The sequence below is a fragment of the Nerophis lumbriciformis genome, linkage group LG02, assembly GCF_033978685.3.
Source record: "Nerophis lumbriciformis linkage group LG02, RoL_Nlum_v2.1, whole genome shotgun sequence".
NCBI lineage: Eukaryota > Metazoa > Chordata > Actinopteri > Syngnathiformes > Syngnathidae > Nerophis > Nerophis lumbriciformis.
In genome coordinates this window covers 11449345-11463052 of record NC_084549.2, presented here as the reverse complement: position 1 = coordinate 11463052, position 13708 = coordinate 11449345, and the positions used below count along the sequence as shown (strand labels likewise).

The 13708-nt window shown below is 37.4% G+C and overlaps 1 protein-coding gene across 1 annotated transcript in view; it reads left to right on the top strand.

The window, feature by feature from the left end:
- zmiz1a (zinc finger, MIZ-type containing 1a) overlaps positions 1–13708 on the top strand; it is a 564484-nt gene that overhangs the window by 143894 nt on the left and 406882 nt on the right. Inside the window, exon 3 of the mRNA XM_061937708.1 lies at positions 1769–2112. The gene's annotated coding sequence lies outside the window, so the exon portion shown is untranslated. The remainder of the gene's footprint in view (positions 1–1768; positions 2113–13708) is intronic.

The following is a 13708-nucleotide window of genomic DNA, read 5'->3' as shown; positions in this document are numbered from 1 at the left end:
TAAGTCTTGGTTACTTAGAATATGTTCCCCATACTAAAGTGTTACCAAAAACATATAACTTTGTCTTGAATTTGAAAAAAAAAACATTTTATTTTTCACTAAAGGTTCAGTGAATGTGCATAAGAAACTGGTGGGGTTCGGTACCTCCAACAAGGTTAAGAACCACTTATCTATATTGATATATAATGTAGGAACCAGAATATTAATAACTCATTTTGTGTGAATGAGTGTAAATGGGGGGAGGGAGGTTTTTTGGGTTGGTGCACTAATTGTAAGTGTATCTTGTGTTTTTGATGTTGATTTAATAAAAAACAAAAAAAACAAAAATGATACTGATAATAAAAAAAACGATACCGCTAATTTCCGATATTACATTTTAAAGCAGGGGTTAAAACAATTTGGCCGGGGGCCGGGCTGTATATATATATATGTATATATATATATATATATATATATATATATATATATATATATATATATATATATATATACATGTATATATATATATACTGCGATGAGGTGGCGACTTGTCCAGGGTGTACCCCGCCTTCCGCCCGATTGTAGCTGAGATAGGCTCCAGCGCCCCCCGCGACCCCCAAGGGAATAAGCGGTAGAAAATGGATGGATGGATGGATGGATATATATATATATATATATATATATACATGTATATATATACATGTATATATATATATATATATATATATATATATATATATATATATATATATATATATATATATATATATATATATATATATATATATATATATACATGTATATATATATATATATATATATATATATATATATACATACATATATATATATATATATATATATATATATGTATATATATATGTATATATATATATACATGTATATATATATATGTATATATATATATATATAATATATATATATATATATATATATATATATATATATATATATACATGTATATATATATATATATATATATATATATATATATACATACATATATATATATATATATATATATATATATATATGTATATATATATGTATATATATATATATATATATATACATGTATATATATATATGTATATATATATATATATAATATATATATATATATATATATATATATATATATATATATATATATAATATATATATATATATATATATATATATATATAACGCACTTTCCGCGCGCGCGATTATGTCACGTTATCGATGAGAAAATGTATTTTTAGACAATATGATTTGCCCGAGCGGCTAGGAGACACCGTGAGTAAAAAGCGGTACAAAGTGGATAAGAAAAGACAGAATTTTTAAAAATACTTGGGACTTAGCGGGCCTGATTTTGGAATTTACTACGCCAGCCGTAGTTTGGGGACCCCTGTTTTAACGCATTTATCGGCCGATAATATTGGCAGGCCGATATTATCGGACATCTCTATTTAAAACTGATCTTAATTACCGCATTTTTCGGAGTATAAGTCGCATAATAAAGTATAAGTTGCATAATAAAGAAGGAAAAAAACATATATAAATTGCACTGGAGCCCAGTCAAACTATGAAAAAAACTGCGACTTATAGTCCGAAAAATACGGTAGTTATTGAACCTCTCATGCTTAAGCCACCTGGTGGCAAGGCGAGGCACTGCCTCACTTGCCTCCCCTGACCACGTCACTGCTATGATCACATTTAAACATACTAATAATTATACTAATTGTAATAAATTATTTACACTAACATGGTTATTGTGTTCCCACAGTGGCTGCGGAAGGTGGGGGTGGATCTTTGCAGACAGTCCACGGACAGACTCCTCCTTTGGAGGCTTGCGTGCAGAAGTCCGGCGCACATTTTCCTCCTCACCGCCGAGCACGGCGCTCTCTCCTCGGCGGTGGTAACTGAATAGCCCGTGTAATCTGACACTTCAACTTGCCGTGGCTCCACGGTAGTTGATTCAGTCAATCAGTCAGTCAGCGGCACCGTGGGCTCGGTGGAGGAAGCCCCCCGAACACGAGGAGGCTTTTTTTTTTTTTTCTAAATTCAATTCGGGGAGGAGACAACAATACTCGCGGGCGGGAATCGCGTCTTCGGATCCCGGAGCTGGAAGTAAGTTTGCCGCCTTGTTGTGTTAGCTGGAGCGGGGCTTCGCGTGCTCGCTGGCCGGGGGTAGAAGCTGCTAACAATAGGCTGACCTCCTCGGAACCTTTACGCGGGTGAGCGGGGAGAGTCGGAGGCGGCGTGCGGGCGAGCTGCAGCCGGGGAAGGGAGGCTACGGAGCGGCTTTGTGCGGTCTAGTCTGCCGCGGTTGGAGCTCCGCGTGTGGAGAGCTTGTGCTGGCGGCTGGCTTGCACGTCGCCTCGCCCGGCTGCAAAATGTGTCATTATACGCCTACCTGTTGTAAAGCGACCTATAATAGCGTGTCTGTAGCGCAATAATAACAATAAGGCATTGTCAGTGTCATTTGTCACCTTCAGTTGCACCCACATGATTGGATCCATTCAGCCTGAGACCTTTAATGGTAGTCCTGCAGGCTTGCAGGTTAATATGCACTAGGATGAAATAAGGGAGCCCTCCACCCAGGTGTGATAGCGTGGATCAGCCCCCACTTGACAGATGGATGTAATAAGCAACATGCTTTAAGGCTCAAATATGAGAAATATTCTATTAACAATAAACACGCAAGTCAACTTTAGAGCAGTGTTTTGTCCTGGTTACAAATTCAACTGACGGCCCCAGGGGCCAAATCCGAATGACATAAAAAAACTTGGGAGTCAAACATTTTTGCAGCAAATTCCTAAAAACACTAGGGTGCTCCTGTTGTACAGAGCAGGGGTGTCAAACTCATTTTATCCCAGGGGCAGCATGGAGGAAAATCTATTCCCACGCGGGCCGGACTAGCAAAATAATGGCGTGATAATTTAAAAATAAAGACAACTTAAAAATGGTTTTCTTTGGCCAAAAATAGATCAAGTATGTTGTAAAAATTTAGACATGACTAATAAAATAACCCTCTTGGCAAAACACTTCAAGTTAGTGGAAAACTCTGAGGGGGAAAAAATGGGTGCCATTTCCAAAACACCATCATCTTAGACTACGTCTGTGTTTTTACAAAGCCATTAAACTTTAAGCACTTCCCGTTCAGCATTATCGTGTTGGCAGTTCATTAAAGACGTGTTTGGGAAAGCAACCGAGTGTTTCCTCAAATCACCACATTGGTGCCATCCACAATTGCCACAACCCATTCATTTACCATCATTCAAATATTTCAGTTATAATATAAGGAAAACCATGATCAAAATGACACCATAATAGCCGAATTAACGGTAACATAACTACAGACGTAACCAATGTGAACATGGTAGAGTTAATCATAAAATGAAATAGAACAAACAGCAAATGTAGAAAAACAAATTTTTACAATGGAGTTCAGGGTGCACCCCTGCACTAGGATGAAATAAGGGAGACCTCCACCCAGGTGTGATAGCGTGGATCAGCCCCCACTTGACAGATGGATATAATAAGCAACATGCTTTAAGGCTCAAATATGAGAAATATTCTATTAACAATAAACATGCAAGTCAACTTTAGAGCAGTGTTTTGTCCTGGTTACAAATTCAACTGACGGCCCCAGGGGCCAAATCCGAATGACATAAAAAAAACTTGGGAGTCAAACATTTTTGCAGAAAATTCCTAAAAACACTAGGGTGCTCCTGTTGTACAGAGCAGGGGTGTCAAACTCATTTTATCCCAGGAGCAGCATGGAGGAAAATCTATTCCCACGCGGGCCGGACTGGTAAAATATTGGCATGATAACTTAAAAATAAAGACAACTTAGAAATGGTTTTCTTTGGCCAAAAATAGATCAAGTACGTTGTAAAAATGTAGACATGACTAATAATCCTCTTGGCAAAACATTTCAAGTTAGTGGAAAACTCTGAGGGGGAAAAAATGGGTGCCATTTCCAAAACACCATGATCTTAGACTACGTCTGTGTTTTTACAAAGCCATTCAACTTTAAGCACTTCCCGTTCAGCATTATCGTGTTGGCAGTTCATTAAAGACGTGTTTGGAAAAGCAACCGAGTGTTTCCTCAAACCACCACACTGGTGCCATCCACAACTGCCACAACACATTCATTTACCATCATTCAAATATTTCAATTATAATATAAGGAAAACCATGATCAAAATGACACCATAATAGCCGAATTAAAGGTAACATAACTACCGACGTAACCAATGTGAACATGGTAGATTTAATCATAAAATAAAATAGAACAAACAACAAATGTAGAAAAACACATTTTTACAATGGAGTTCAGGGTGCACCCCTGCACTAGGATGTAATAAGGGAGACCTCCACCCAGGTGTGATAGCGTGGATCAGCCCCCACTTGACAGATGGATGTAATAAGCAACATGCTTTAAGGATCAAATATGAGAAATATTCTATTAACTATAAACATGCAAGTCAACATTAGAGCAGTGTTTTGTCCTGGTTACAAATTCAACTGACGGCCCCAGGGGCCAAATCCGAATGACACAAAAAAACTTGGGAGTCAAACATTTTTGCAGAAAATTCCTAAAACACTAGGGTGCTCCTGTTGTACAGAGCAGGGGTGTCAAACTCATTTTATCCCAGGGGCAGCATGGAGGAAAATCTATTCCCATGCGGGCCGGACTGGTAAAATAATGGCATGATAACTTAAAAATAAAGACAACTTAAAAATGGTTTTCTTTGGCCAAAAATAGATCAAGTACGTTGTAAAAATGTAGACATGACTAATAATCCTCTTGGCAAAACACTTCAAGTTAGTGGAAAACTCTAAGGGGGAAAAAATGGGTGCCATTTCCAAAACACCATCATTTCAGACTACGTCTGTGTTTTTACAAAGCCATTAAGCTTTAAGCACTTCCCGTTCAGCATTATCGTGTTGGCAGTTCATTAAAGACGTGTTTGGAAAAGCAACCGAGTGTTTCCTCAAACCACCACATTGGTGCCATCCACAACTGCCACAACACATTCATTTACCATCATTCAAATATTTCAATTATAATATAAGGAAAACCATGATCAAAATGACACCATAATAGCCGAATTAACGGTGACATAACTACAAACGTAACCAATGTGAACATGGTAGATTTAATCATAAAATGAAATAGAACAAACAACAAATGTAGAAAAACACATTTTTACAATGGAGTTCAGGGTGTACCCCTGCACTAGGATGAAATAAGGGAGACCTCCACCCAGGTGTGATAGCGTGGATCAGCCCCCACTTGACAGATGGATGTAATAAGCAACATGCTTTAAGGATCAAATATAAGAAATATTCTATTAACTATAAACATGCAGGTCAACTTTAGAGCAGTGTTTTGTCCTGGTTACAAATTCAACTGACGGCCCCAGGGGCCAAATCCGAATGACATAAAAAAACTTGGGAGTCAAACATTTTTGCAGCAAATTCCTAAAAACACTAGGGTGCTCCTGTTGTACAGAGCAGGGGTGTCAAACTCATTTTATCCCAGGGGCAGCATGGAGGAAAATCTATTCCCACGCGGGCCGGACTGGTAAAATAATGGCATAATAACCTAAAAATAAAGACAACTTAAAAATGGTTTTCTTTGGCCAAGAATAGATCAAGTACAATGTAAAAATGTAGACATAATTAATAACCCTCTTGGCAAAACACTTCAAGTTAGTGGAAAACTCTGAGGGGGAAAAATGGGTGCCATTTCCAAAACACCACGATCTTAGACTACGTCTGTGTTTTTACAAAGCCATTAAGCTTTAAGCACTTCCCGTTCAGCATTATCGTGTTGGCAGTTCATTAAAGACGTGTTTGGAAAAGCAACCGATTGTTTCCTAAAACCACCGCATTGGTGCCATCCACAACTGCCACAACACATTCATTTACCATCATTCAAATATTTCAATTGTAATACAATGAAAATCATGATCAAAATGACACCATAATAGCCGAATTAACGGTAACATAACTACAGACGTAACCAATGTGAACATGGTAGAGTTAATCATAAAATGAAATAGAACAAACAGCAAATGTAGAAAAACAAATTTTTACAATGGAGTTCAGGGTGCACCCCTGCACTAGGATGAAATAAGGGAGACCTCCACCCAGGTGTGATAGCGTGGATCAGCCCCCACTTGACAGATGGATGTAGTAATAAGCAACATGCTTTAAGGATCAAATATAAGAAATATTCTATTAACTATAAACATGCAGGTCAACTTTAGAGCAGTGTTTTGTCCTGGTTACAAATTCAACTGACGGCCCCAGGGGCCAAATCCGAATGACATAAAAAAACTTGGGAGTCAAACATTTTTGCAGAAAATTCCTAAAAACACTAGGGTGCTCCTGTTGTACAGAGCAGGGGTGTCCAACTCATTTTATCCCAGGAGCAGCATGGAGGAAAATCTATTCCCACGCGGGCCGGACTGGTAAAATAATGGCGTGATAACTTAAAAATAAAGACAACTTAAAAATGTTTTTTTTTTGGCCAAAAATAGAACAAGATGTAGACATGACTAATAATCCTCTTGGCAAAACACTTAGTGGAAAACTCTGCGGGGGAAAAAATGGGTGCCATTTCCAAAACACCATGATCTTAGACTACGTCTGTGTTTTTACAAAGCCATTAAGCTTTAAGCACTTACCGTTCAGCATTATCGTGTTGGCAGTTAATTAAAGACGTTTGGAAAAGCAACCGAGTGTTTCCTGAAACCACCACATTGGTGCCATCCACAACTGCCACAACACATTCATTTACCATCATTCAAATATTTCAATTATAATATAAGGAAAACCATGATCAAAATGACACCATAATAGCCGAATTAAAGGTAACATAACTACCGACGTAACCAATGTGAACATGGTAGATTTAATCATAAAATAAAATAGAACAAACAGCAAATGTAGAAAAACAATTTTTTACAATGGAGTTCAGGGTGCACCCTTGCACTAGGATGAAATAAGGGAGACCTCCACCCAGGTGTGATAGCGTGGATCAGCCCCCACTTGACAGATGGATGTAATAAGCAACATGCTTTAAGGATCAAATATAAGAAATATTCTATTAACTATAAACATGCAGGCCAACTTTAGAGCAGTGTTTTGTCCTGGTTACAAATTAAATTGACGGCCCCAGGGGCCAAATCCGAATAACGCAATACTGGCCCCTGAGTTCAGTTCAAAACACTAGAGTGCTCCTGTTGTACAGAGCAGTGTTTTTCAACCTGTTTTGAGCCATAGCACATATTTTTCATTGAAAAAATCCTGTACTTTGTGGATGCCGTCTTCTCCACACGCTGGAAGTCTTTGCTGTTGTCCAGCATTCTGTTTTTGTTTACTTTGTAGCCAGTTCAGTTTTAGTTTCGTTCTGCATAGCCATCACTAAGCTTCAATGCCTTTTCTTAGCGGCACTCACCTCCTGTTTATTTTTGGTTTAAGCATTGGATACCTTTTTACCTGCACATTGCCTCCAGCATATAGTGATCATGACAAAGCAATTAGCTACCTGCTGCCACCTACTGAGTATTAAACGGTTACTCTGCCGAGCTCTAGACAGCACAGACACTCAACAACGGCACGTTATTGGCGGATTATAATTACTGGTTTGCAAAAAAATATTTTTAATCCAATTAGGTGAAATGACATAATCTCCCACGGCACACCTGACTGGATCTAACGGCACACTAGTGGTTGAAAAACACTGGTGTAGAGTAGGGGTGACAAACTCATATTAGCTCAGGAGCCGGATGGAGGAAAATCTATTTCCAAGTGGGCCGGTGGTAAAATCATGGCATGATAACTTAAAAAAAAAGAAAACTCCAGGTTGTTTATTTTTTTTTTACTTTGGCCAAAAATAGAACAAGCACATTATTGAAAAATTTAATAATCCCAGAAGGGAAATTAAGATTTTCAGCACGAATCCCATTCAAGAGCAGACCAACATTACAGGGAGACAGAACAGGATCGCTGACGGGTCTGACAATTTCCGACGCCCCTTACAAAATTAAGGTGAGAAACAGGTAGACGCTTTGAGAGAAAAAAAAATTCAGTCTATGCCTGGGCCCCTGGACAGGGGGTCCAGACTGAGGCCAAGGGAAAAAAAACTCATAGCCATAGCACACAAACATGTGTGTAAGAGGGAAACATCAAAGAACACAAAGGACATTAAAGACATTACAAGAGCAGAGCTGATGTGTGTGTGTGTGTGTATGTATGTATATATATATATATATATATATATATATATATATATATATATATATATATATATATATATATATATATATATATATATATATATATACTCCGTCTTCCGCCCGAATGCAGGGGACAAGAAGTAGAAAATGGATGGATATATTTATATATACATACACACTGTTGTGGCCTATGCGGAGTTCCATGCCATCGTCTGCTGGGGTGGGGGGAGCATGGCCAGAGACAGGAGCAGACCCAACAAAGCAACCAACAGAGCCGACTCCACCCTCGGCCGCCCACCAACTCTCGGCCAGTGTCCAGTCTGCATCGATGAGCAAGGATACGTGTAAGGTGACCGAGGACAAAACACTCCAAATTAGTTGATAATTCTGAGGAAATTGGTGCAGTTTCAAAAACACAATGAGCTTAGACCAGTGGTTCTTAACCTGGGTTCGATTGAACCCTAGGGGTTCGGTGAGTCGGGCTCAGGGGTTCGGCGGAGATCAAAACACACCCAACTCATCGTGTAAATACAAACTTATTACGTATTACGGATACGGCAACAGCAGAAGTCACACTGATTTGCAGGTGTGTAATTTCTTGTGAGTTTATGCACTGTGTTGGTTTTGTTCTTTGAACAAGGTGATGTTCATGCACGGTTCATTTTGTGCACCAGTAATAAAACATGGTAACACTTTAGTATGGGGAACATATTCACCATTAATTAGTTGCTTATTAACATGCAAATTAGTAAGATATTTTCTCTTAACTAGTCATTATTAAGTACTTATTAATGCCTGTAATAAAACATGGTAACACTTTAGTATGGGGAACATATTTTCTCTTAACTAGTCATTATTAAGTACTTATTAATGCCAGTAATAAAACATGGTAACACTTTAGTATGGGGAACATATTCACCATTAATTAGTTGCTTATTAACATGCAAATTAGTAACATATTTTCTCTTAACTAGTCATTATTAAGTACTTATTAATGCCTATAATAGAACATGGTAACACTTTAGTATGGGGAACATATTTTCTCTTAACTAGTCATTATTAAGTACTTATTAATGCCAGTAATAAAACATGGTAATACTTTTGTATGGGGAACATATTCACCATTCATTAGTTGCTTATTAACATGCAAATTAGTAACATATTTTCTCTTAACTAGTCATTATTAAGTACTTATTAATGCCTATAATATAACTTGGTAACACTTTAGTATGGGGAACATATTTTCTCTTAACTAGTCATTATTAAGTACTTATTAATGCCAGTAATAAAACATGGTAATACTTTTGTATGGGGAACATATTCACCATTCATTAGTTGCTTATTAACATGCAAATTAGTAACATATTTTCTCTTAACTAGTCATTATTAAGTACTTATTAATGCCTGTAATAAAACATGGTAACACTTTAGTATGGGGAACATATTTTCTCTTAACTAGTCATTATTAAGTACTTATTAATGCCAGTAATAAAACATGGTAACACTTTAGTATGGGGAACATATTCACCATTCATTAATTGCTTATTAACATGCAAATTAGTAACATATTTTCTCTTAACTAGTCATTATTAAGTACTTATTAATGCCAGTAATAAAACATGGTAACACTTTAGTATGGGGAACATATTCACCATTAATTAGTTGCTTATAAACATGCAAATTAGTAACATATTTTCTCTTAACTAGTCATTATTAAGTACTTATTAATGCCAGTAATAAAACATGGTAACACTTTAGTATGGGGAACATATTTTCTCTTAACTAGTCATTATTAAGTACTTATTAATGCCTTATTAGGGTTTAATGCCTAAACCCTAACCCTCTAACTCTGGCCCTAACCCTCTAACCTTAACCCTAACCAAATAAATCTAAATTAAGTCTTTGTTACTTAGAATATGTTCCCCTAGTGTCCAAAAAACTCTAAATTAAGTCTTTGTTACTTAGAATATGTTCCCCATACTAAAGTGTTACCAAAAACATATAACTTTGTCTTGAATTTGTCCACGTATCAATCCAGTGCTAACTCAACAAACCGTAAGAAACGAAGGTAAAAACTATTCAAAAGGGTTAAGTTCACTTTTCTTGTGTTTGACAGACATTTTCGGGCAACAAGAGTGCCAAATGACGATGTGTTCGAAGCAGAAGACATAAAACGACAGGTTTTAAGTTTCATGTGGGTCGAGGAGGAGGAGCCACGGTCACCCTTTATTGTGTACCTCTTGCTTGCCTTGCTTGCCTAACAGATTTGCTATTGTGACATCCAGTGGACACATTTAGAACAGCAGTTTCTTTTGTTCAAAGAAAAAAACTGCTCATTTTTATACTTGGCAAACTCATCACGCGGGCCGGATAAAACCTGTTCAGGTGAAACCTGATCCGGCCCGTGGGCCGTAGGTTTATGGACTTCTGTAAACACATTGGCAGACCCTCATGTTGACATTTTAACCTTGCTAGCAAACATAGAACCCTGGGGTCCACACGAATGATACACATAAGACTTAGACTTCCTTTTTATTGTCATTCAAATTTGAACTTTACAGTACAGATAAGAACACAATTTTGTTGCATTAGGTCATGGTAGTGCAGGATAAAAAATCAATAAGGTGCAGATATAAATAAATAGATTACTGTACAGATAAATATATTGCACTTTTGCATATGCATATAACTGAGGTGTTCCTCAAGGCTTTGTCTTTAAAGTCCTCTATCCTTTTTGGCAGTTACACATTTTTTTTCCTCCGGAATGTGATTTATGTAACTCAGGTGTTGCCACATAGCTTGTTTACTTCAGATGCAGTCAGTAGTCATTTTAGTAGTGTTCCTCAGGGTTTCACTTTAGGTCCTCTCTTGTTCGTCATTTGGGTTATTTGCAACCGGTAGCCCGCAAGTTCTCTTCAAAAAACTTGGGACTCGCAATTTTTGCAGCAACAACGCAACAGCGCTGTTTTTTGTTTTTTTGCAGAAGGTCCTGAAAAACAGCAGAGCCCTTCTGTAACTCTGACAAATAGACAAAAAATCAAATATATACTGGTTCTGCGGGATATACAAAAGAAAAACAATAGTGCAGGGAGAAGTTTGGCCCCCTGGTCTTTCGCTTTCTGGAAATGTGGCCCCTTAAACCAGGCCTATCAAACGTACGACCCGAGGGCCGGATCAGGCCCGCAAACAGGTTTTATCCGGCCCGGGGGTTGAGTTTGCTAAGTATAAAAATTAACCTGAAATTTTTGAATGATAGAAACTGCTGTTCTAAATGTGTCCACTGGATGTCGCAATAGCAATTCTTTGTATCTTCGTAGACGATGCTACATATGTACAAAATAAACCACATGATGTGAGTGCATCAGTCGAGGAAAATGATCAAATTACATAAATAACATGCTGTAATTTGATTTTGATATCATTTTTTTTATCTTGATAGATTGAAAATTAACACCAATAAGTTGCCTGATGAACATTATCACATCATTTATTCAGAAAATATAAATAATAGCAAATAAAGTACCGAATTTTTCGGACTATAAGTCGCAGTTTTTTTCATAGTTTTGCCGGGCTCCAGTGCGACTTATATATGTTTTTTCCCTTCATTATTATGCATTTTCAGCCGGTGCGACTTATACTCCGGAGCGACTTATACTCCGAAAAATACGGTACCGGAGCGACTTATACTCCGAAAAATACGGTACCGTATTTTTCAGAGTATAAGTCGCACCGGAGTATAAGTCGCACCTGCTGAAAATGCATAATAAAAAAAGGGAAAAAACATGTATAAGTCGCACTGGAGTATAAGTCGCATTTTTTGGGAAAATTTATTGGATAAAACCCAACACCAAGAATAGACATTTAAAAGGCAATTTAAAATAAATAAAGAATAGTGAACAACAGGCTGAATAAGTGTACGTTATATGAGGCATAAATAACCAACTGAGAACGTGCCTGGTATGTTAACGTAACATATTATGGTAAGAGTCATTCAAATAACTATAACATATAGAACATGCTATACGTTTACCAAACAATCTGTCACTCCTAATCGCTAAATCCCATGAAATCTTATACGTCTAGTCTCTTACGTGAATGAGCTAAATAATATTATTTGATATTTTACGGTAATGTGTTAATCATTTCACAGATAAGTCGCTCCTGAGTATAAGTCGCACCCCCGGCCAAACTATGAAAAAAACTGCGACTTATAGTCCGAAAAATATGGTATATGTACTATTAACCACAACAGGTAATTGTAAAAAAACAACAACATTATGATTTGTACAATTTCAGAATGTGCTTGTTCTATTTTCAAACAAAGAAAACAATCTGAAATTGTCTTCATTTTTAAGTTATTGTGCCGTGATTTTACCAGTCCGGCCCACTCGGGAGGAGAGTTTTCTCCATGTGGCCCCCGATCTAAAATGAGTTTGACACCCCTACTATTGAGTGAAATATTCCTGCATTAGAGGATGTTATGCACTATTTGCTTGACTTTCTGGTGCCAATATTATTTGATGTTTTTTATTTATTTATTTTTTTAATATTCCTAACAGAGTGTTTGGCTCGGATAGGATTGTATCTGTAAAAAGTGTAGGAAATGAAATGTAAGCAAGAGTGTTATTGCTTTGTGATGGTGACTGGAAGATGGCGCAATATGCTTGTTCTTATTGCATAAAAGCTACTTGAATTTATTAGTTAATTTGCATGAAAAACACAAACAGGTTTTAAACGTCATCCTGCCCATGCAAGTGTTTGTGTTCTGTTGCAATGGCAGCTCGTGTTGGGATGTGTGGCAGTGCGTTGTGTAAACCTCACTCGCCGATACCAGAAGAGCTGTGGCGGACAATGAGTTGAGTTGTCGCCCTTAGCTCATTGGTTAGCACCGCTGGGATTCGACTCAGTGAGTGGGGATTTGTGAACTTTGGTCGCCGTCCAGCGCGTGCAGGACTGGACTCTGCAGGATGACCGCAATCTTCCTAGACTTAGACTTAGACTTAGACAAACTTTAATAATCCACAAGGGAAATTGTTCCACACAGTAGCTCAGTTACAAAATATGGAAAGTGTAAGGATGCAGGTATAAAGTAGACTAAAAATGTACCTTAGTAGCAATATAAAATATAACATATGTAATATTTACATATTATATATACAGTATATGATATATACCGTATTTTTCGGAGTATAAGTCGCACTGGAGTATAAGTCGCACCTGCCGAAAATGCATAATAAAGAAGGAAAAAAAACATATATAAATCGCACTGGAGCCCGGCCAAACTATGAAAAAAACTGCGACTTATAGTCCGAAAAATACGGTACTTATATGTATTTGTAGAGGTTGCCCTCTAGTGGGTTCTTCGGACCACCACACATTGCCAGGAAAGCCCGGAATTCAGGGAATAACACTGTTTTATTTTCCATCAATTCTGCAAGCCTTTTGCTTTCCAGCAAAATGTCTTTTTC